At 38.3% G+C, this 22,031-nt stretch overlaps 1 protein-coding gene across 5 annotated transcripts in view; it reads left to right on the top strand.

Annotated features, from left to right (window-relative positions):
- Positions 1-22,031, top strand: part of LOC117431948 (leucine-rich repeat-containing protein 4C-like) — a 575,203-nt gene that overhangs the window by 544,936 nt on the left and 8,236 nt on the right. The window contains exon 2 of one of the 5 annotated variants that reach the window (XM_034053255.3): positions 16,275-16,370. The exons of the other annotated variants lie outside the window; for them this stretch is intronic. The gene's annotated coding sequence lies outside the window, so the exon portion shown is untranslated. The remainder of the gene's footprint in view (positions 1-16,274; positions 16,371-22,031) is intronic. 5 annotated transcript variants of the gene reach the window in all.

Genomic DNA, 22,031 nt, shown 5'->3' with positions numbered 1-22,031 from the left:
TCCCGCATTTCAAGCTTTGTGAGAATATTTAATACATACGGACAGAAAGGTACATGAACGCACAGCCCCATATGTGTTACACGAGTGGAGAAAATTACATTTTAAAACCAAAAACCGCCAAAATGACTGCCGCGGGGCATCTAGTGTTATTAGAAAAGTGGCATTAGAGAATCCATAAATAGCATGTATGGTTGATTTACTTCAGAGATATCAGTACAACAGTACATTTGTTGAAAAAAGGCCACTACTAAAAATTCTGATTTTAATATGACTAGAAAGAGCAGATGTTTTGCACCATTATACCAACAAGATTGCTGAATATCATGTGACCAGTTTAACCACATGACCACTACTCTACATCTGACTGACTACAAGGTACACAATCTCAGAGTATTGCACATGGAGTTGGAGCTGTGTTCCATTTGACATGAAACTGTGTGTTGGTTCACACGATAAGATTGTGATATGCTTCATTAGAAAAACATAAAACTGGGTTTTAAAGGTTAAATATTAAGCAGAATTTATGCAAATAAGTCTTATTGGTTCTGAAAATAAATATACTTATCCAATAAAAAGGTATCATAATTCCTTCTTAAAGAAGTAAATATAATGTACTAGATCGTACAGCTGTTGCAAAGAGTATAGTGTGTATTTCAACACAGTTTAATGGGGTGTTATTGTATTTTCTTTATCTGAGAAGCCTTTGGATATAAACAAAAGTATTTGCCAGTGAAAACCTAAGGAATAGTTTTGGGCCTAGAAGTGTGCTTGCTATTAAATCTACTTTTGTCTGAGTTAAAAATGCATCTTTGGAGATTTGAGGATAACATTGACTTCCAACCTGTTGCAATATGTATAGTCAAGTGACTTTTTTACTTTCTGGGTGATTGAGACTGAAGATTTAATTTCCTAATCTTCAGTTCAAAGTGTGCAAAATGGAATACAAATCTATTAGCATTTAAAAACTATAAATAAACCACTTCAGATGGATTTGTTGAGAGGGGCAGTAGTAAGTCTCTCTGTGAGTCTATCTGTGTTCAAGAGGGAACCGCACAACATGAGTATTAATAGTCTTATTCGTTTCCACTGTTTCATTTTGAAGAGTGCACAGAATACCTTAACAGAGCACTCAGCTTTCAGAGTAACTTCTTTATTGAAACATCATTAAAACCTGTTCAATGTGTAGCTGGTTGTAACTAAAGGAAAGAGGATTTATTTGTTATTTCTGTGCAGCTGAAACACAGCCTGACTTGAATGTAGCAGGACATCTAAAACGGTAAGCTGGGTGTTGATCATGTTTAAAACCCACCTGTCAGGAGGTGAGTGGTTTGGGTAATGAAGTGAATATCTAGACAAGAATATAATTTATAAAAAATGTCTGTATTTATTCAAACTATAAATAATAAATCCACCCCTCTACCAGCAATGGTATCGGGGGGGGGGGGGTATACAATGGGTTTTCAGTCCCAAACAAAAACAAACAGTTCTTTATAATCCCCACAGTGCACGGAAATGTGCTTTGCAAACGGGAGATGTTGGTGCTGTGCTATGCTCTGTGGCTCCCTGGCTGCAACTCCCTGACTCCTACTCATCTGCAACACACAAAAAACGAAAACAAACAAACAAACAGAGCTCCAGAGCTTTCCTATTGTTTACTTGGCTATATCTGCCTGAACCAGAATGGGGTTTCCTAAAAAACAGTTCAAGAGCCCCAGTGATGGTCCAGCTAGTTACACTTTTTTTATTATTAAGGGTCGTTTTCAATAGTTTTGCTAGGGAGCCTTTTTGCACTTTTTACGTCGTTAGTTGAATTTTTTTTAAGCAAATGAGGTGATTTATTTTGTTTTCACTCAAACTGTGCTTTCTAATGGTACCCTAATAAGAAGTTTGTTGTACTTGGCAGACCCCCGTTTGGAAAGTGCTGGAATACTCTCACCGTGAAAATGTTTAAATAACCATTTGCTATTACCAGAATTAGAGAGCGCTGTCCTCCTCCAATTTGAAATGCATTCTGGGAAACCATTTTTAAGAAGCAATAGAACATACACACACGCACAGCAGAAAAACTGTTCTGCATTAGGTCCATGTTGTTTCTTTTTTGTCCCCCTTCAACTGTTTAACAGTGTTTAGTTTTTCCTTGGATGTGATATTCTGTGGACTGGAGCAAATTTAATAAGTAAGCATTAATGTCCAACACAGTGATCATTATCTGCTAGATAATTAACTGCCTGAGCTGGAGGCGAGGGCACTTAAACAACAGGATATGACCAGTTGGGAGGGCATTTATTCTAAACTGAGCAAAACATTTTTTTGTGTGTGTGTGTATGACGTCATGTTTTAAATGTGTTTTTACATTTGGATTTAGGTCACTCCACAAATCTATGACACCATGTGACACGGTGAATGGTGTGGTGCTGTAGACAGTGAATGTCCAGACTGAATTCTCCCAAAAACAAAAAGGTTTTAATAATTAACAAACAAAAAGATCATAAAATAAATCCACTTGGAAAAATAAGTAATAATAATAATAATAATAATAATAATAATAATAAATAATAAGCCCCAGTACCAGCGATGGTAATGGGGCAAAACTCAGCAACATCCAGCCAAAACAAAAGCAACAAAAACACACTCCAATAACCACAGTCCTCCGTGCACGAAAATGTGCTCTTCTTTTCCAGGGTTTGTGGTGCGTGCGCTGTGCTGTGAAGTGCTGTGAAGTGCTGTGCGATGAGGGGCGTGCTCTGGGGTAAGTGCTGGCTCGTTGGCTACAGCCTCCCGTCCTCCTGCTCCTCTGTTGACACACAAACACAAAACACGTAATCACAAAAAACAAACACCGGCTCCGGCCGATCGCTTTTTAACTCAGCGCAAGGGGAGGTTTTGACGTAACTGCTTCCCCTTTGTACCCAGCAAACTCCTCCCTGCAGTCAAAGCGTCGCCTGGTTTCTCCAATAGAGGGCTGCCCCGCAGCTGACTGCACTGGAATCGTCCGGAGTACTTGCAGCTACGCGCCCCTCCTAATATGGTCACCTTCCGGTTTCCACCTACCACCGAGGTGGTAGATCTAGGAGGCAGCGTACCTTCCCCCTTACACAGCGCCCTTTCTAATCGGGAGGGAGATTTACAGCATCGATCCTTTCTCTCGCTATCACACACCATTTAAAGCAAGTCTTAAGATTCCAAAAGTCCAGTTATCTTTTTGATGGCAAATAATGACTATTAAGAACCTGGTTGTCTGTGAAAATCTGTGGGGTTTATAGTGCACATTATAAAAAAGATGTTCAATCAATCAATCTTTATTTTATATAGCATCTTTCATAGTTGACCATCACAAAGCACTATGCAGTAACAAAAAGAAAATCCATAATACTTTAAATACAGAGAAATGCATAATACATGCTATACAGTAAAAAAAGGCATAATACATTAAATACAGTGGAAAGTGCATAGTATATGAGCATAATACATGAAATAGTAGCAGCAACACAGCAGCTAATAGCAGATATCAGGCTTAACTCTTTGCGGTCCTGTGTCGGACCAGGTCTGACATTACAATTTTCCCTTTCCGATCCAATTTCGGATCCTGTACGAGAGAAGCCGAAAAAAAGGGCGGTTCTGAGCAATACACATAGCCCCGGCACCACAGAGATAACACGGCCATAAACAAACAAGATAGCTGCTTCTGCATCCAGCGCTCAAAGAATATCACGGACATTTGCAGAGCTATATAGTCATTATTTTATTATAGTAATAAAATAATTACTTGGATTGCATTATTGAGGAGTATGGTGATAAAACAAGTGATCAGGAGATGATTTATCGGTATGCACGACTACGAAGAGGTATGTGAAAAATACAGCGAACAAGAAGTGGGGCGGGGCAGGAGATGCAAAAGAGTCAGAAAATAAATCTGATTTGTATTTAATATTCCGCTTTTGAATGCTCACAGTTCAGTTCCCTGCTAGGATTCAACAATGAAACTTCACCGAGAGGGAAAGTATAACACACGTTGCCACTCACATAGCCATGTGCTGTAATTGTCCATGACTTGCTGAAGGAGTGGCAGAGACTATAGGGCGGTCGAGGGTGGCCACTATAATCAGCATGACATTTACAGCACATGGCTGCTTAAAGTAATTCAACAAGTTGTGGTTGTATTGAACATGTGTTATAACAGGTCTTATAATCCAGGTCTGGCAATGGAATGTGAAACAAGCAATGTGATTGGTCGAGCAAGGTTCCAACTGTCCATATATTACATGGATACAGACAGTTAGAGCCTTGTCACCTATTCAATATCAATGCGCTGCCTCACAGAAAAGTACTGGTAGCCATCTTGTTTACAGGTACAGATGTACAGTAAGTATAAAACTGAGTGACCAATTACCAGAAAAAAAATAGTAAGTAGTAGTAAGTAGATATGTCGATTTGGATGAAGAACAATTAAATGAACTGGAAGACAGCAGAATGGAAAAAATACCAAAAAAACCAAAACAAAACAAAAAAATCGCTGTCTTTGAGGACTGGCTGAAACAAAAAACAAATAGTCTCAGCTGTGGAAAATGCACATCTTAAGAAAATCTTTATAAAATACAGAGGGATTTCTGTAGGAATGTAAGAAATAACCAAGGAGAGAATATAACATTTCAGGCTACATTAGTCTCTGAGCTGGAATAAACTACTGTTAAATGAAAACAAAATTGGAGAATTTGTCAATATACACACTCACCCCAAATTCGTCACTTCAAATAATATTTTTAGCGGTTTGTAAACACTACAGAAAAACACAAAAAGACTGCACATTATCCACATCTTTCTGACACAGACCTTAAAAAAAGTATTATTTCCATTACATGACAGTAGGTGTTAAAACTTCATGCTGATATTGGACTTAACTCTTGCCAAGATAAGCACCAACTAAGACATAGCTTATTTTACTGTAAACTAATGTGATCCATCTGCCTGTCCTTCCATTTGATGATGTAGATATCATTCTGCCTGGTGTTGATGGCTGAAGTGTAATGCTTGCTCCAGGAATCAGCCTATTTTGCCTCCCTGACGCATCAGCACACACAACCGCTGCAATGCTGGCTCTAGGGATCCACCACAGTGCGGCCTCCCTAGCTCATCAGCATGACAACTGTCTGGACTGAGCTGAGTAGGGTACTTCTCTGGGGTCTTCAAGTGGTCAGCTTCCTTCCTTGGTGTTTTGTCGACTAGCCCACAACACCTTTAGAGGGCTCGACAGTGATTCCGCTGTCCCAGGATCACCTCCTTCTGTCCCCCACTCAGCTAAGCCCAGCTCAGTTACCTACTTTTACATCAATGTTGCTTTTTTTCTACTGTGCTTGAGGTCCCCAACCAGAATTTGTTCATCTCAACCAGAGCCAGTTGTTGCTCCTCTCTGCTGCTTCAGATAAGCTCTTCACTATGCATCGCTCTTGACCACTGAATCCGATGTCTCTGAGAAACTGGGTTGTGGAGTGTGCCACTAATCCTCGACAACCCACCTCCACTGGGTAAACCTGGACTCTCCATGCTCACTGTTCCGCTTCAGCCTCTCATGGCACTGTTATCTCTACCAGATGAACAAGGCGTCCTGATCTAGACCACAAGACAATATCAGGTCGAAGGTTAGTGGTGGCAGTCTCCGGTGGGAAAATAAGCCGTTGTCCAACATCTGCCAGCATTTTCCAGACTCTAGCAGCTTCCAGTTGTCCTAGACAAGTTTTGGTTTTAATACTTTCTCTTGGTGGTTGCTCCCCTGGACAGGGGAATGTTGTTCTTTGTGTGTCATATATTGCTGGCATTGGTGGCAACCTGTTGGTCATGCTGCGCTTGTCTTCCAATGCTAAGGCCAAACATCGCAGCACCTGGTCATGATGCCAAGTAAACCATCCTTGGCTAAGACCCACCTTAAATCCTGTCAAAATATGTTTTAACACTTTGCGGTCCATTTATTAATTGCGCGTCAGGCAAGCCAGGTCTAATTAATTTTCACACGCGCAGTTAATTTTAGACGCGCTGTTTAAAAGTATTTTTTTTCACAGTCAAACGGGTTGTGACGAAGTGCCCGCCCCTGTGTGTATTTTGTGTGTTATGTGTTGTATGTTGCGTGCGTGTGTTAATGTTGGTGTATAGTCATTGGTACACGGGATATAAACGGGTCTGTGTTTCACGTGTATTTAAAAATGTAGATTTATATTTAGGCACGAGGAGGGCACAAATCACTTCACGTGCTGGTTAAATGTAATATGTGAGCAAGGGGTTGCACGTAATTCATTCACGTGCTGGGATTCAAGTGAATAATTAATTAGTAATTGAATCCCAGCACAACAGTATATATAGACACATTTTCATTCACTCGAGGTTGGGTGTTCAGTGAGTGGAGAACGGGATTGGAGACGGAGGTAATAATAATAATAATAATAATAATAGTTAAAATCTGCTCACCGTGTTTTGTCGGTATAGTTCGTTTTGTTTGTCTTTTTGTTTTGGCGTATAGTGCCGTGTCCTGTTTTGTGTTTGTTTGTTCAACCTTTTTATTTTCTGTTCTGTTTATTAAATGCTGAGCGAAACCATTCGCTCAGCTCCACCAAACCACACCTCTCTGTTGTTTTATTTCCTGCATCTGGTCTGACGCCACCCACTCCGGCCGTCTTTGTGACACCCTGCATATCAACAAAGCACTCACTAGGCATCTCCAGCCCCGCCCCACCCTTTCGTTTGCTATAGCGTTCACCTATGTAAGAAATAAATAATAATAATAATAATAGTCGTACATACCGATCGATCATCTCCGGATCACTCGTTTTATCACCAAACTCCTCAATAATGCGATCCAAGTCATTATTTTATTACTATAACATCTCAAAAAAGCTCTGCAAATGTCCGTGTTTTCTGTGCGCTGATTCAGTCAGCCAACTTGTTTACTTCAGACCACCCCCGTTATCTGATACCTGATACCATGTATGACTATTCATGAGATACGCCTTTTTTTTTGTTTTTTTCGACTTGTCTCGGCTCCTGTCACTCCCACTCGGCAATTGAATGGTTTTCTCAGCTTTTTCCGGAGAAAAAACGACTAGACACCCGTTTATTGCGTTGCTATAATGATGTTAGACCCAGTCCGACAAAGGACCTGTGAGGAATAATTGCAATGTCGGACCCAGTCCGACAATGGACCGCAAAGGGATAATGTAGCTGGTGATGAACACAAAGGACACCACGGATGGTCTCGTACCCATCGATTATGGTTCTGTGGTGATGGGAGAACATCATATGTTGATCTGATGAGGAAACTGATCCTGCTCTTTTCCATTGTCCATAGATCTCGCCAGCCGATATTGCATTGTTCCACACTCTCCCATCTCGTCCATTCCCCCTGCTTGGCCTGGGAAACTGCCTCTCCTCCTGCTTTTGCACCTCATTGACTACCAGCTTCCTCTGTTGAGCTGCGGCTACTTTGTGCCATGCAGGAAGCACCAGAGTTTAAGTTTGCCCAGCAAAGCGCTGCTGTCTATGCTCTTCAACCTTTGCACTGCTTGTTGTCTCACTTCTCCCACATGAACTGTGTCCTTTAGGTCCCCATCATACCATCCAACACTTTTCACAGGCTTCTCAGACACTGTTGGTATTGCCTTAATGTAGAACCTCTTATCCACTACTTTACCTTTAATTATAGAGATGCTCCTTGACGTAGTGGGCTTGAATTGCATTTGTGCCCATTCAATGTTATTAAAAAAAAATTGAAATCTGAGGCAGCATTGAATTTACAAATCCCAAAATAAACAAATCCCCTGGGCCAGATGAGATCCTCCCAATAGTACTCAAAGAAATGAAAGAAGTTATTTACAAACCGTTAACCAAGATCATGCAACAGTCTCTCGACACAGGGATTGTACCGACAGACTGGAGAATTGCAAACATAATACCCAATCAGGTAACTACAGACCAATAAGCCTGATTTCTATTATATGTAAACTTATGGAAACTATAAAAGATCCAAAATGGAAAATTACCTATATGGTAACAATATCCTGGGAGACAGCCAGCATGGTTTTAGGAAAGGGAGATCATGTCTAACTAACCTACTTGACTTTTTTGAGGATGCAACATTGAAAATGGATAACTGCAAAGCATACGACATGGTTTATTTAGATTTCCAGAAAGCTTCTGACAAATTCTCAAACTGGATGCAGTAGGGATTCAAGGAAATGCATTCACATGGATTAGGGAATGGTTAACGTAGAAAAAAGAAAGTACTGATTAGAGGAGAAACCTCAAAATGGAGCGAGGTAACCAGTGGTGTACCAAAGGGATCAGTATTAGGTCCTCTGCTATTCCTAATCTACATTAATGATTTAGACTCTGGTATAGTAAGCAAACTCGTTAAATTTGCAGATGACACAAAAATAGGAGGAGTGGCAAACACTGTTGAAGCAGCAAAGGTCATTCAAAATGATCTAGACAGCATTCAAAATTGGGCAGACACATGGCAAATGAAATTTAATAGAGAAAAGTGTAAAGTATTGCATGCGGGCAATAAAAATGTGCATTATAAATATCATATGGGAGATAGTGAAATTGAAGAAGGGAACTATGAAAAAGACTTAGGAGTTTATGTTGACTCAGAAATGTCTTCATCTAGACAATGTGGGGAAGCTATAAAAAAGGCTAACAAGATGCTCGGATATATTGTGAGAAGTGTTGAATTTAAATCAAGGGAAGTAATGTTAAAACTCTACAATGCATTAGTAAGACCTCACCTAGAATATTGTGTTCAGTTCTGGTCACCTCGTTACAAAAAGGATATTGCTGCTCTAGAAAGAGTGCAAAGAAGAGCAACCAGAATTATCCCGGGTTTAAAAGGTATGTCATATGCAGACAGGCTAAAAGAATTGAATCTATTCAGTCTTGAACAAAGAAGACTACGCGGCGATCTGATTCAAACATTCAAAATCCTAAAAGGTATAGACAATGTCAACCCGTGGGACTTCTTTGACTTGAAAAAAGAAAAAAGGACCAGGGGTCATAAATGGAGATTAGATAAAGGGGCATTCAGAACAGAAAATAGGAGGCACTTTTTAACACAAAGAATTGTGAGGGTCTGGAACCAACTCCCCAGTAATGTTGTTGAAGCTGACACCCTGGGTTCCTTCAAGAAGCTGCTTGATGAGATTCTGGGATCAATAAGCTACTAACAACCAAACGAGCAAGATGGGCTGAATGGCCTCCTCTCGTTTGTAAACTTTCTTATGTTCTTATGTTCTTATGTTCATTGTTTGGTTCTAGTTGTCCTGGTTTGCTCCAATTGACGGCAATGTAAAGTCATCCTCAGTATTAAGGCCAATATCAATCGTCTGTTAAACTACCTCTCTAATAAGACCAACCTTCTTTTTATTTTCAACAAACTATGAAAACCTAGACGCAACATGACGTAACGCATTTGTACATTTGATTTATATATTTTTTTCTAAAATTAGAAACAAAAATGGTAAATTAGATCAGTTTGTATAAAGGAAAATGAAAATAAATAACATCTAGACTGGTTAAACTGGTAAACTAAGAACTTTAAAAATAATCAAAATCCTATGGCATTGATTTGTTTCACAGAAAGCAATGCCCTTTGAGTAGTAAGGCACATTGTGGTGATTCCTTGACTGGCCTTAGTAGTGAGGTTTCACTGTACTGAGATTTATATCAAATTACTTATATAAGTGTAAAGCTGTTAAAATTATTCTCAAAACGAAATAGGAAAATAGATATATTTAAAATATATGTATTACAAAAATAATAACCTTACACTAGAGCAAATGACTTTTTGTATTTTAAGGTTAAATATGATTATTCCATCTGAAGAAAGTGTTCATTGTTCATGATTATTGACCCTGCTATTTACACTGTGCACAGCCTGTACCCCGAGTTTAGCAATCCAGGAGAGTGTATTTATTTACAGGGGGGAGGGGGCTGTACTGAACTGGCTATTTATTCTAACTCATTTTTATTATGACTTTTCTATCTCATTTTCTGGGTCTGTAATTAATTCAATTTCTTCAGGCCTGTGCCACTATCCGGCTGATACCGTAGAGACAATGCAATTCTTTTTTCTTTTAGAGTATTGATTTGTTTAGCTTTTTCAGGGGTGTTCGCTTTATGAGGAGTTGAGTCGGTTTACCACATCTCTTCTTTAGCAGTGGAGGTCTAGCTGTCTACTGACTGGAGGAAGCGGACGGTGCTGTTCATGTGGGGTGTACTGGGGGACAAAGAGACTGTTTGAACTATCAAGGCTCGCTATTGCTAGCGTAGCATGTATCTTGTCATCTTTTAAAGTAATTATAGCTAACAATATAGTTCCATACATCTTCTCACCATGCACATCAATTCATTGTATATACTGAAATGTGCAGTTTTTAAAGAAACACAGGTTTTAGAAAACAAACATTTTCTTTTTGAAACATGATATCTGATACAAGTTTAAATAAATCTATATTTGCAAGCCATGCTTTTAAACAGCATTTGCACCAGATATCTTGTTAATTTTTAATGTTGTTATTTTATTAAAAAGGAGCAATTTTTTTCTTCTTATTTCACTGAGGTTCGTATGATATTGAGTCCGGTTTTATTCATATTAAAAACAGCTAACAGCCTTTGTAAATGTGTTTCTATTTCACCAGGGTAACTAGTCAATGCATTTGTTAAAAGGCCATTTTGAACACTCCTCAGCTTTCATTTGCACACTCTGGTTTATTTAACTAACTATACACAACTATTTCATAAACTTTAAATCTGCTTTACAAGTCTTTTTTCTAGATTGAAAAGAACACGTTAACAATTCATGGTTTCATGTCTATATTAAAATGAATGTATATCAGTTAACACTGTGTAAAAAAAGTCATTGCGAAGGCTGAGTGATGGGAGTCTCTATTTCTGGCTTGAGTGAGTATAAGTAAATCTAATGCACAGAAGTAGGATTTTCCCTTGGGCTGCATTCAAAAAAGGGCTTCACAATTAAAGTATTAATGGCCTCGTTAATCAAGCAATTAATCTTTGGCTAGTGTAATCAACAGCTTCTCTGCTGGCAGTAAACCCTTCCTTACTGTGGCCATTCATTTTGATGTACCGCTACAAGGAAATGAAGCCTTCCATGCAGCAATGGCACAACCCACATTTTAGCACTCTCAGCTCAGCTGGTATGATTGATCGTTTTCACTTAGCGCACTGCCCAGAAATCCGTCTGATTTCATTTATTTATCTGATTTCAGTGGAAGAGGGTGCTACACAGCCTCTGATGTCCACGGTCATGACAAACAACCTCCTTGCTTTTTGATCCTCAAGTAGCCTTAACTTTTACAGATTGGAAAGTAATGTATTGAATGCATTACCAGAGTCTGCCGGATAAACTCTCAGGGGTGTAGAGTTGCAATCAAGCTTAAACGTTGACTCAGTTAAAATGCAGGTATTTTTCAAATAGTGTTTAATATTTAAAACAACATCATTCTTAGCTTCAGCCAAATGTAGACTTCAGCATTAGGTGTTACTGATAAATGTATCCATGATGTTTAAAAGAGTAGCTGCTACATTTTTCGAACGCATATATATATATACACTGTATGTATTTGTGTTGGTCGATATACTCGTACCCATAATATATCACTATACTAAAATGTTACGGTACCAGTATCAGGCCGTTGACTGCGCCACGATCATATTGTACTACCATGATTTGACATGCGTATGTTTAGAAAATGGTGGACACTGAACAGCCAAACATAGTATTGCTTATAAAAACAAAACTCCACAACTTCGTTGGAAGTATAGTAGTAGATAAGCTCATTTATTAAGTGTTTCCAGTTGAGGATTCATTACCTTGGGAGAAAACTACTGGAAGAGGGATGTTTTATATTTAGATTCCACAACCCTGCATCGTATGCCACTGCCTGTTCTTTTCAATCAGTCAATCACATTGTTTTTATATAGTTTTATATAGCGCCTTTCATGCAAAAAGTATCTCAAAGCACTGTACAAGACTAAACAAAAGAAAGTCAAAGTAAAATACATGTGTATAGTGATTAAAACACACAACAAGAAAAAATAATTTAATACAATCAAAGAAAGAGAAAGCAAGATCCAATAGATCAAAGCAGTTCGGTATAATAAAAAGAAGTGGACGTATTTTAAAACAGTTTAAAAAAAGAAGCTCAACTATAAAAGTATGTTTTTAATATTGGCTAAACCATTAAAAGATGTAGCACTGATATGAGGTGGCAGTGCATTCCACAATATGGGAGTAAAGTGACGAAAAGCTCTATCTCCCTTTTTGGTTATATTTGTGGGAGGCACAGAGGGCCCATAGCAGCTGATCTTAAACCCTGTGGAGGTATATACCATATGTAAATAAAAGGTTCTTTATTTATTCTGGTGCCATACCTTTAGGTGCTTTATATGTCAAAAGTCACTGTGACAGGGTCTCATTGTCAAGTGCGTGGGTCACCACTGTTTAGCAATACAGAGAGACAACCAGGGGTGGAGTTGAAACGCCGGCACAGGCGCGCAGGATTTATTAATACAAACAGAAATGAAAGTAAAGGTGGTCATGTGAAACTACCAGCCATGGTAACGCACAGAGGACACATACAGCAAGCTGTACAAAAATACATCATAAAACACAGGCTGGGCATTGCCTTCACAAGCACCGCTTGCAGTCTCATGGTTGCGTAGCTGTCGTTCCTGCAGAGCGGACCCTCTCCTCCCGAGTATACACCGCTCCCCTCTGGCATGGCGTTGCAGTCTCCCCGAGCCATCTCCCGCGGATGTTTTTAAACTGACGGACACTCAGTCAAGACCCGCCCACCTGCTGATTGAGGTCCAGCACAGCCAATCACTTGCTGCCCATCCCCTCAACCAAGCCTAGCAGGCAGCAAGTCTCAATCGAGCGCCCGTCTGTAAAACAATAATTCAATCAAACAAATCAACTCCAAAACGATACACAATAAACCCATTTCCCCATACAAATTATACCAACACTAAATACACACGTGCAGGGCAATCGCCCTGCTACAGTCACATTTTCAAATCCACTCTAAACCTCACTGGGAGCCGGTGCAGTGAGATCAGCACAGCAGTTATATGGCCTCTTTGCTGAATTCCCTAGCAGCTGTGTTCTGTTGTCTACATTATATTACTCTATCCTCAACATGTTCTGAACCTCACATTTACCCTGTCTCGTATCAACAAAGTATATGCAAACAGTACATAAAACGAGGGCTTGAGATCAAACTAATAACGAAACTCAATTATTCAAATATAAACGACAGCTCTTGTGAATTAATCCTTCATCAGTGGCAAGCCGAAAGGGGTGCAAGTGCATCCCACATACAGACATGCACTTAATGTATTATTTAAAGAAAATACAGACATAAAACTGGTTTATGTTATTATTTAAACATTTATTGAATACATATTGTTTTGAAGTGCTAAGCATTTGACATTTTTTTTTGTACTTGATATCAACAAACACAAATATATATTGTATAAAATCTGGTAAACAAACACAAACAATTTGTCAACACAAACCTGTGCATCAATATGATCATTTAAAAGCAACAGTGGTAGCCTGCAGTATAAAGACGTCTTTTTTGCAACTCGCAGAATAAAATCATATATATTTAATAATGTACTTTATGAGGTAATAAGCAAAACAAATGGTTAGACTCAGTTCACCTAGCTGCAAAATGTGCAGTTCACTTCCTCGTTTAGCCTTATGTACCAATTACTGAATTTAAGAATGGACCACTTAAACTGTTAGGAATTATACAAATATAATGGAAACTGGCCTGCTTATTTTTTCTTTTCAGTTTAAATGGTTCTGTTCTAACTTTTGTGTTACATGTTCTGCACATGCTCTTTGATTTAAACAGGATTAAAACGTCTCTGTTATGTCACACTTTGATATTTTAATTGATTCATTTTACAAATCTTCTACCTAAAAGTGGCTGTGTGGCTTTGATTAACAAATCCACAGTTTGTGCTACGAAGCCACAGAAAACTGTTGATTCGTCAGCAAAACCACAGTCAAAACAGTTGAACAGAAAATCGAATACCATTTTATAAAGCAACAATTATTTCAACAATGAATTAATTATAGTATTATCCATTTCAAACCTAACACTAAAAAAGGGCTTGCGATTTCAATTTTGCATTTCATGTTGTTAAAGCAAAGTAATACAATTATACAATAACATAATCTAAAAAAGTTTTCAGAATTACACATAAACATCCCCCCTTCAATTTCACATTTCTTCTGGACAGGTTCAGGAACAGCAATTTCATCATCACTTAGTAAATTTACATCAATGCACAGACGCTAGATGTAAACTCGGCGTTTGCATTTCTTTCGTTTTAACCATTGTGCAAACAAGCTTACAACCCAATTTACATTTGCCTGATTACATCTCAAGAATGATATTTAGGTCTTCATCTGTTTCAGCTTTGGCAAAACAATCAATAACTTTCCGTTGCTGGTTCACATTCCTTTGTTATTGGCATTTTTATTTTGCTAATCCCACTTACACTTTTGTCTGTGTAAGTGGGATTTCAAAAAAACTCCAAGGAACTCACAACAACATTCCTGCAATGTGAGAGACAAACATTTTAACTTTAGTGTAACAAAATAGCAGAAACCAAATCCAATTACCAAATTAACAATCAATTGAATCTCATTACTGAACAAGTATCAATTAGGAAGAAATGCTCTAAGTGGCATAAACGGTATCTAACAGCACCGAATCAGTGAACTATTATTACAGATTCAACACGTATCTCTGTTTATCCCATACAGGGGACTTTGTGTAATTGAAGGTATCATGATACCAGAATTAGTATCGGTTATCGTGATGCAATTTTTTGGCATTGCCCAACACTAATGCGTGTGCTGAATCGGTATGCAAGCTTCATACTGTAGTTTATTGGCCAGGTGAAGTGTTTGAATATTATTTAACCATGATTCGCAGTACTGCAGTGAGTAGCACATAACCTAAAGCATTACTTTTCTCAGGTTGTATGGTTGGTATGAGCCATGTGCTAGTACAGAGTCTGGCTGTTATTGAATGCAGGGAGTAAGTGGTAGTTGTAGTTGCAAGATGAAATGTATTATGCACAGGACTTGATTTTTTGTTCTGTGTATCATGTTTGAAATACTGCAAAATAATCTTTGAGAAACATATTGGCCACATAATCTGTGAATCTCAATGCATTGTTGGATGTCAGTCACGTTATAGGGCTAGAACAATTGCTTATTTGACAGTCGAATAGTTGAGGTAAAAATAGTTGAATACTGTAGGTCGACTAGTTGCCACTTTAAAAAGAATAGCATAAAATATGTACTTGATAATGTCTGGGGCTCTTTTTGTAAACATACTGTTTTTTAACATTGCATGGAATTTTTAAAACTATTAATGTTCTAAAATGTCATGTATATGTTAATGGACAACTGCAACTGCACTTGCATCAGTAAAGCCTTCACAATCTTGTGACGTGCATCACTTTTCTATGCAGCTAGTCGACTATTTGCTGCTACTGCTAATATGTTATGACATGATATATATATATATATATATATATATATATATATATATATATATATATATATTAGGTGGCAAAGCCCCTCAAATGTGCAGTGTTCGCGCTAGGCAGCGCTATTGCGCCAATGCCCCCCTGAAATTGAAAATGTCCCGCTGAAATTCTCTTAACGCGCCCGTGTGTCCCCCTTCCCAGACCGGACGCAATACCAATGCGCAGTAAATTAATGCATGTTGTGTTAACATGACATGTCTGACGACAGGCTGATCTTTTTTACTTGTTTGTTTACACTTGCGTTTTCATAGTTAAACTCCCGTGTTTTTATTCTCCAGTCCAGTAGAATGTGCTCACACCCACCCTGGTTACAGACAGTTTCACAGTAAAGCCTGGACAACATCAGGCTTGTTAACGTGGCCCGGCGCAAATAGTATCACTCTGTTAAACCCCACCATTACTTCTGGAAGAATAAGTAATCAGCTTCGGCAATGACTTTTGAATTGCAGGCTATGATATTTGTGCTTAGAAATGCTGTGTGCAGTAGATTTGCGAAACGAAAACCGCATCATTGACAAAAAAAAAAAAAAAGTAGACTACGGTAACGTTATAAAATATGTGAAATTTGTAATCTCTCTCTCTCTCTCTCTCTGTCTCTCTGTGTGTCTGTGTGTGTGTGTGTATGTGATTTTATACAGCACTGTATATACATCTTGCACTGAGAAAAACACCAGAATGGAATCGGAATAAAGGAAATTATTATGTAATACAGTTCACGTGCAGTCACGGTTTTGGTAAGTAGCATTTTCAAAACCATATCATCATGTGCAGTATTAAAATAAGTTTAAAAGAAAATATAGCAAATCCACAAAACCAACGAAATATATTGTATATTTGACATTTTATTTTGTGTTCTGTGTAACACGGGCCATCGTTTAACCTTGAAAAAAAATTAAATACAGTACCTGAAGCAGATATACGCGTTCATCATATCAACAACACCAACGTGTGTTGTTAAAATAAAGCAACAATTGTTTTGAAAACTGTCCAAAATATTTACTTGGGGGCTAAGAATAAAAAATGTAAACAAAAAAAATGCAATTTTTTATATGTAAATTGTCAAAATAAAGGGGAAGCTGGAAGGTAAGAATTTACCAGTCTGGACAATGGCATTTAAATGCTACTACTATTAAACTGTATAGTAATGTGGTTTCTTCTAGCACTTTTCAAACTTGGGTACACGTACCCCTGGGGGTACGCGAGAAAAATTCTGAAATGGCAGACAACGCATTTTATTTAGTACCACTTGCCAGTCTATTGCAAACTTTTATCACGTAATCAACATTTAATCGCTGACACCAGACTGACGAGCTGTGACAGAGCGTTCAGTTCACGCGCGACTAATTTACATATTAAATATGTACGTTTTAAATAAGCCCTGTTGTTTAAATGTCATATAAACAGTTGATCTGTCTTGGATAAAAAAAAAAAAAATACTTATTTTAAAAAACTAAAAGCCTAGTCTTTAACATTTTATTTCCTGTTTGCGTTCGTGCCTGTAAATCGATATTTCTTTTTTTCAATGAGCCGATTAAAGTTTATTGTAACTTAAGTACTACATTTCAAAACACAGAAACCAAAGTATTGCCATGCGGTCTAGTATTGCCATGTGTTACGTCTGGTGTGAGAGTTAAGAGTTTTTAGCTTTCAATCCAGTGAAAAAATATGGATTGTTGGCTCAATACTAGAACATTACCAGCAAAGGGCGATCAAGACGAAATACCGTTAGAGATTAAAAACGCCAAAAATGTCTTGCGACTGAAGCTCTCTCCAATTTCCCTGCCGTCACCAGTGAGTTGTGTGATAACAAGCAGGGACATCCATCATATACTAGGTAAGCGTTTTATATAGTTTTTTAATTAGCATCAGTAATGTACGTTTTAATCACCAATAATTTAAAAATGCTAATAATATATTTTCGTAATGAGGTCAGCTGTAGAGATGCGTGGACAGTGAACTTTTCTTTGCCTTCTTTTCTATAATTTTATTATCAATAAAAATACATGATTGCCATTTGCTATCATGGAATCGTCCAATGTTATTACTGAGTGATTTGAGGCTAGCATGGAGGCTTTGTTGATTTTAATTAATTAGTATTTACAATAAAATGATGATGTTTCCAACAACTAGAAACCTGTCTGAGGGACTATTTTAGCCTAAAGTAAATATAATATATATTTTTTCTTTTATAATACTATAACTTTTATAATTGTATACATCACACACTCCAAGGCTTGTGCGTTTTGTTGTATCATGTTATTGTACAGACCTTTTTTCTGTTTTAATTTTATGACTATCTCAGTGGACTACATTTTTTGCAAAGGGGTACGCAGCTTAAAATGATTGAAAAGCCCTGTTCTAATGTGATTTGGTACAATTAATATCCTCTACTCAGTGATACACCAGCAGCACTGTGACACATTTCCCAATATTGTCCCCAAAAGTGACAGTGAGTTTTGTAGAGACACCTTGGTTGTACATCTTTACAGTTTTATTTTTATTCAGAAACAAAAGGTGGTTGGTTCTGAATCAAACATATTGACCCCCTCACTGAAGAAAATGTCCCCCTAAAATTTTGAGAGGGGGCCACATTGACCCTCTGTCTGTAAGTCCTGGAGCAAACACTGAACGTGTTTCACAATCAATAGACGAAGAACATACAAATACATACTTCTAAAGGGAGAGTGGTTTATTGGATTGTTTTCTGTAATAAACCAAAACATTCATATTGAGATACACAGTAGCAGCAAACAGCAATTTGCTAGTTGTTGATTTAGTGCAGTCATATTGTTGTAACATTATGTTGTGTCTGGACCATTTTGAAAAGGTTGTACAGTAAACAGAGAGGAGAGGGTTCCAGAGAGAGTTGGCAGAGCCGTCAGAAGCCAAGTCATACATGCACACTGAACATACTGTACATCACAATCAGCAAGCGTAGGGTTTCTGTTTGTTTAGAAGGATGGCGGGTGGCTGTAATGTGTTTTTCAGTTAACAAGATAAATCATTTGACACAGTTGTAGTTTCTGATTAAGATATTGAGCACAAGAGCCGACCTTAAGTTTTTAAGCCCCTGAGATGGATTTCCAAGCTGAACACCCAGGTCTGTACTTGAACAAAAAGTCACCCAAGGTCATTGCAGCTGTGCCTTGGTAAAAACAGTGCCTAGTTTCAACCGACTAACTTATGCTAATGTAAACAGCACATACAGTCTTCTGTTTGGGTCACTCTCCTTTTTTATTATTTATGACTTGCTTTTAAAAAAGCATTTATTATATGTTAAAACAAACAAGAAAATAGCACCAAGCATAGTAAACCAACATTGATTTACAGGATAATTGCACTTAACCACTAAGCATAGTAAACTCCAACATTGATTTCCGAGTCTGAATTCTTCTACCCAATGTCATGCTTAATGTATATATACACTGAGTGTACAAAACATTAGGAACACCTTCCTAATACTGAGTTGCACCCCCTTTTGCCCTCAGAACAGCCTCAATTCGTCGGGGCATGGACTCTACAAGGTGTCGAAAGCATTCCACAGGGATGCTGGCCCATGTTGACTCCAATGCTTCCCACAGTTATGTCAAGTTGGCTGGTAGTGGATCTCTACTCCGAATAGCTCATTCCATCTCATCCCACAGATGCTCAATTGGATTGAGATCTGGTGACTGGGCAGGCCACTGCAGTAAGCTGAATTCACTGTCATGTTCGTGGAACCATTCCTGGACAATCCTAGCCTTGTGGCATGGGGCATTATCCTGCTGAAAAAAATCCATTAGCAAATGGATACACTGCTGCCATGAAGGGATGCACCTGATTGGCAATGATGTTCATATATCCTGTGGCATTCAAACGTTGCTCCACTTTTACCAAGGGGCTCAATGTGTGCCACGAAAACACACCCCACACCATCACACCACCACCACCAGCCTGCAATGTTGACACACGGCATGATGGATGCATGTACTCATGTGGTTTTCTCCATACCCTAGTCCTCCCATCAGCGTGAAACAGCAGGAACCGGGATTCATCAGACCAGGCAATGTTTTTCCAATCCTCCAGTGTCCAGTGTTTTCTTTTCTTAGCCCACTGCAACCGCAGTTTCTTGTGTTTTGCTGAAAGAAGTGGAACTCTGTTAGGTCGTCAGCTGCCATACCCCATTCGTGTCAAGGTACGACGAGTTGTGCATTCTTTTATGGGTCTTTCGGCACCAATGTTGAACTGGACTGTCAGTTGACTAACTGTAGCCCGTCTGTTGCGCTGCACAATTCGTGTCAGCCTCCTTTGGCCTCTTTCATCAATGAACCGTTTTCGACCACTGGCCTGGTACACACGGGAAACTGTTGAGCGTGAAAAACCCAGCAGCGTTGCAGTTCTTGACACACTCAAACCAGCACGCCTGGCACCTACTACCATACCCCGTTCAAAGGCACTTAAGTCTTTTGTCTTGCCCATTTACCCTCTGAATGGCACACATACAGTACACAATCCATGTCTCAATTGTGTCAAGGCTTAAAAATCCTTCTTTAACCTGTCTCCCCTTCATTTACACTGATTGAAGTGGATTTAACAGATTACATCAATAACGGATCATAGCTTTCACCTGGATTCACCTCGTCAGTCGATTTCATGGAAAGAGCAGGTGTTCCTAATGTTTTGTACACTCAGTGTATAAACTGCAGCGTACAAAATTTGAGGGCATATGAAAGAAAATGTACAAAAAAGGTTTAAAAGATTAAAAAAATATATATTTTCAGGATGTTTCAGACAAAAGCCCTTCAGCTGTTTAAAAAGAAAAGTAAACACAGTGCAGTAAACTTGTTGTTTTTGTAATTATACAAAAATTCTGTGGATGTTGTCATGATTATTAGAATATAATGTTCATTCCCAGAGGTTCCAAAGTTCCCAGTTTGTAAAATGTTCATGAATGTTGAATGCAGATTTAATGCCTCTAATCTCTGTTTCAGAATGAATGTATTTACAGGTATTACATCGTGGTCTATTACATGGATATGTGCCTTTCAAAGGTTCCCCAGAAGGACGAATAGCACTGTGTACCACATATTCTCTTATATTCTTGTCTCTTCTATATGACATCAAGGGGGGAGTCTTGAAAATAGGCGCTGTAGATGGGTCTTGTTGTAAAATTGTAAAGTTTCTTTGCACAATTGTCTGTATCTTTCTGTTGGTAGGGTGGTAAGTGAGGACCAGAGGGATTATATCATCTGCGTGTTATATATTGTTATTATATAAAGCATTTTTTCTATTTATATTTGAAATGCAGGATTTAGCTTTAGTGATGATCTTATCTGGAAAGCCACAATTTCCAAAAGACACACAGATTTCCTCACTTTTGGCAAAGAAATCTTGATCATCGCTGCAAGTACATCTGAGTCTTAACAGTTGTGAATAGGGAATTGAGTCACAGCAAGCCTTAGGGTGTGAGAAATCATACTGCAGATATTAATGAGAATCAGTTGGTTTGTACTAGACAATGGTGGAATTCAAAACAGTGATAGAAATGTCTAAGAAAGATATTCTATTGCCTGTTTCTGATATGTTTTAGGTGAAATCCAGGGCTGGGTGGAAATTTGTTACTGAATGAATGAATGAACTGTTTAAAACCTCACTGGAGTTAGTGGAAATTCCAGAGATGTCATCAATGTCCCTAAGATATAGTGTATGTGTGTTTTCATTGTATTGCTGTAAACATTTAGTTTCAACTGATCCCACAAAAAGGCAAGCATATGATGATCCCATTTTAGTTCCCATGCTAACACCCCTTACTTGAGTGTAAAAATCAATCAATTCAATGTGAGCACAAGTTCAGCCAGTCTCAGAAGGATATCTGTTGGAGGTTCTTTCACTATCCGTTCATCAAGAAAGTGCATTATGCAATGAACCCTTCATTATTTGGTATAACAGTTTAGAGGCTTTTAATGTCCATTGCAAAAAGAATAATATTATCACAAGGGTAATGTTCTTTGAAATGATCCAATTGTTTTAGAAAATGTGTAGAGTCTAACATAGGAAGGCAGTGATTCAACAAGGGGTTTGAAGATTATCATGACATTTGCTCTGTTTATGAGTATTTTCATAAAACTATTTTTCCAGCTCAGTTCATTGAACTGGTCTCAAAATGTCTTTCTGGAGTATCATACCAAACATGTTAATAAAATTCAGAAAATACTGATCTAAATGATCTAAATGTAATCTAGTTGAAAGGCCTTGACTTCACTTTATCTCAAGCCAGGAGATATACAGCCACCCTCAGGCTGAATCAATCATACCTTTCCAATGATTTCCCACAAGGCTGCCACCATGTCAAAGGTGAGGAGACCTCAACAGAGGGTCCAAATGGGGGTCAAGGGTAAAAATTCCTCATTTCTGGA

Source organism: Acipenser ruthenus, chromosome 27 (genome assembly GCF_902713425.1).
Source record: "Acipenser ruthenus chromosome 27, fAciRut3.2 maternal haplotype, whole genome shotgun sequence".
NCBI classification, from domain to species: Eukaryota; Metazoa; Chordata; class Actinopteri; order Acipenseriformes; family Acipenseridae; genus Acipenser; species Acipenser ruthenus.
Note: the sequence above shows the minus strand (reverse complement) of the source record. Positions and strands in the feature narration are given on the sequence as shown.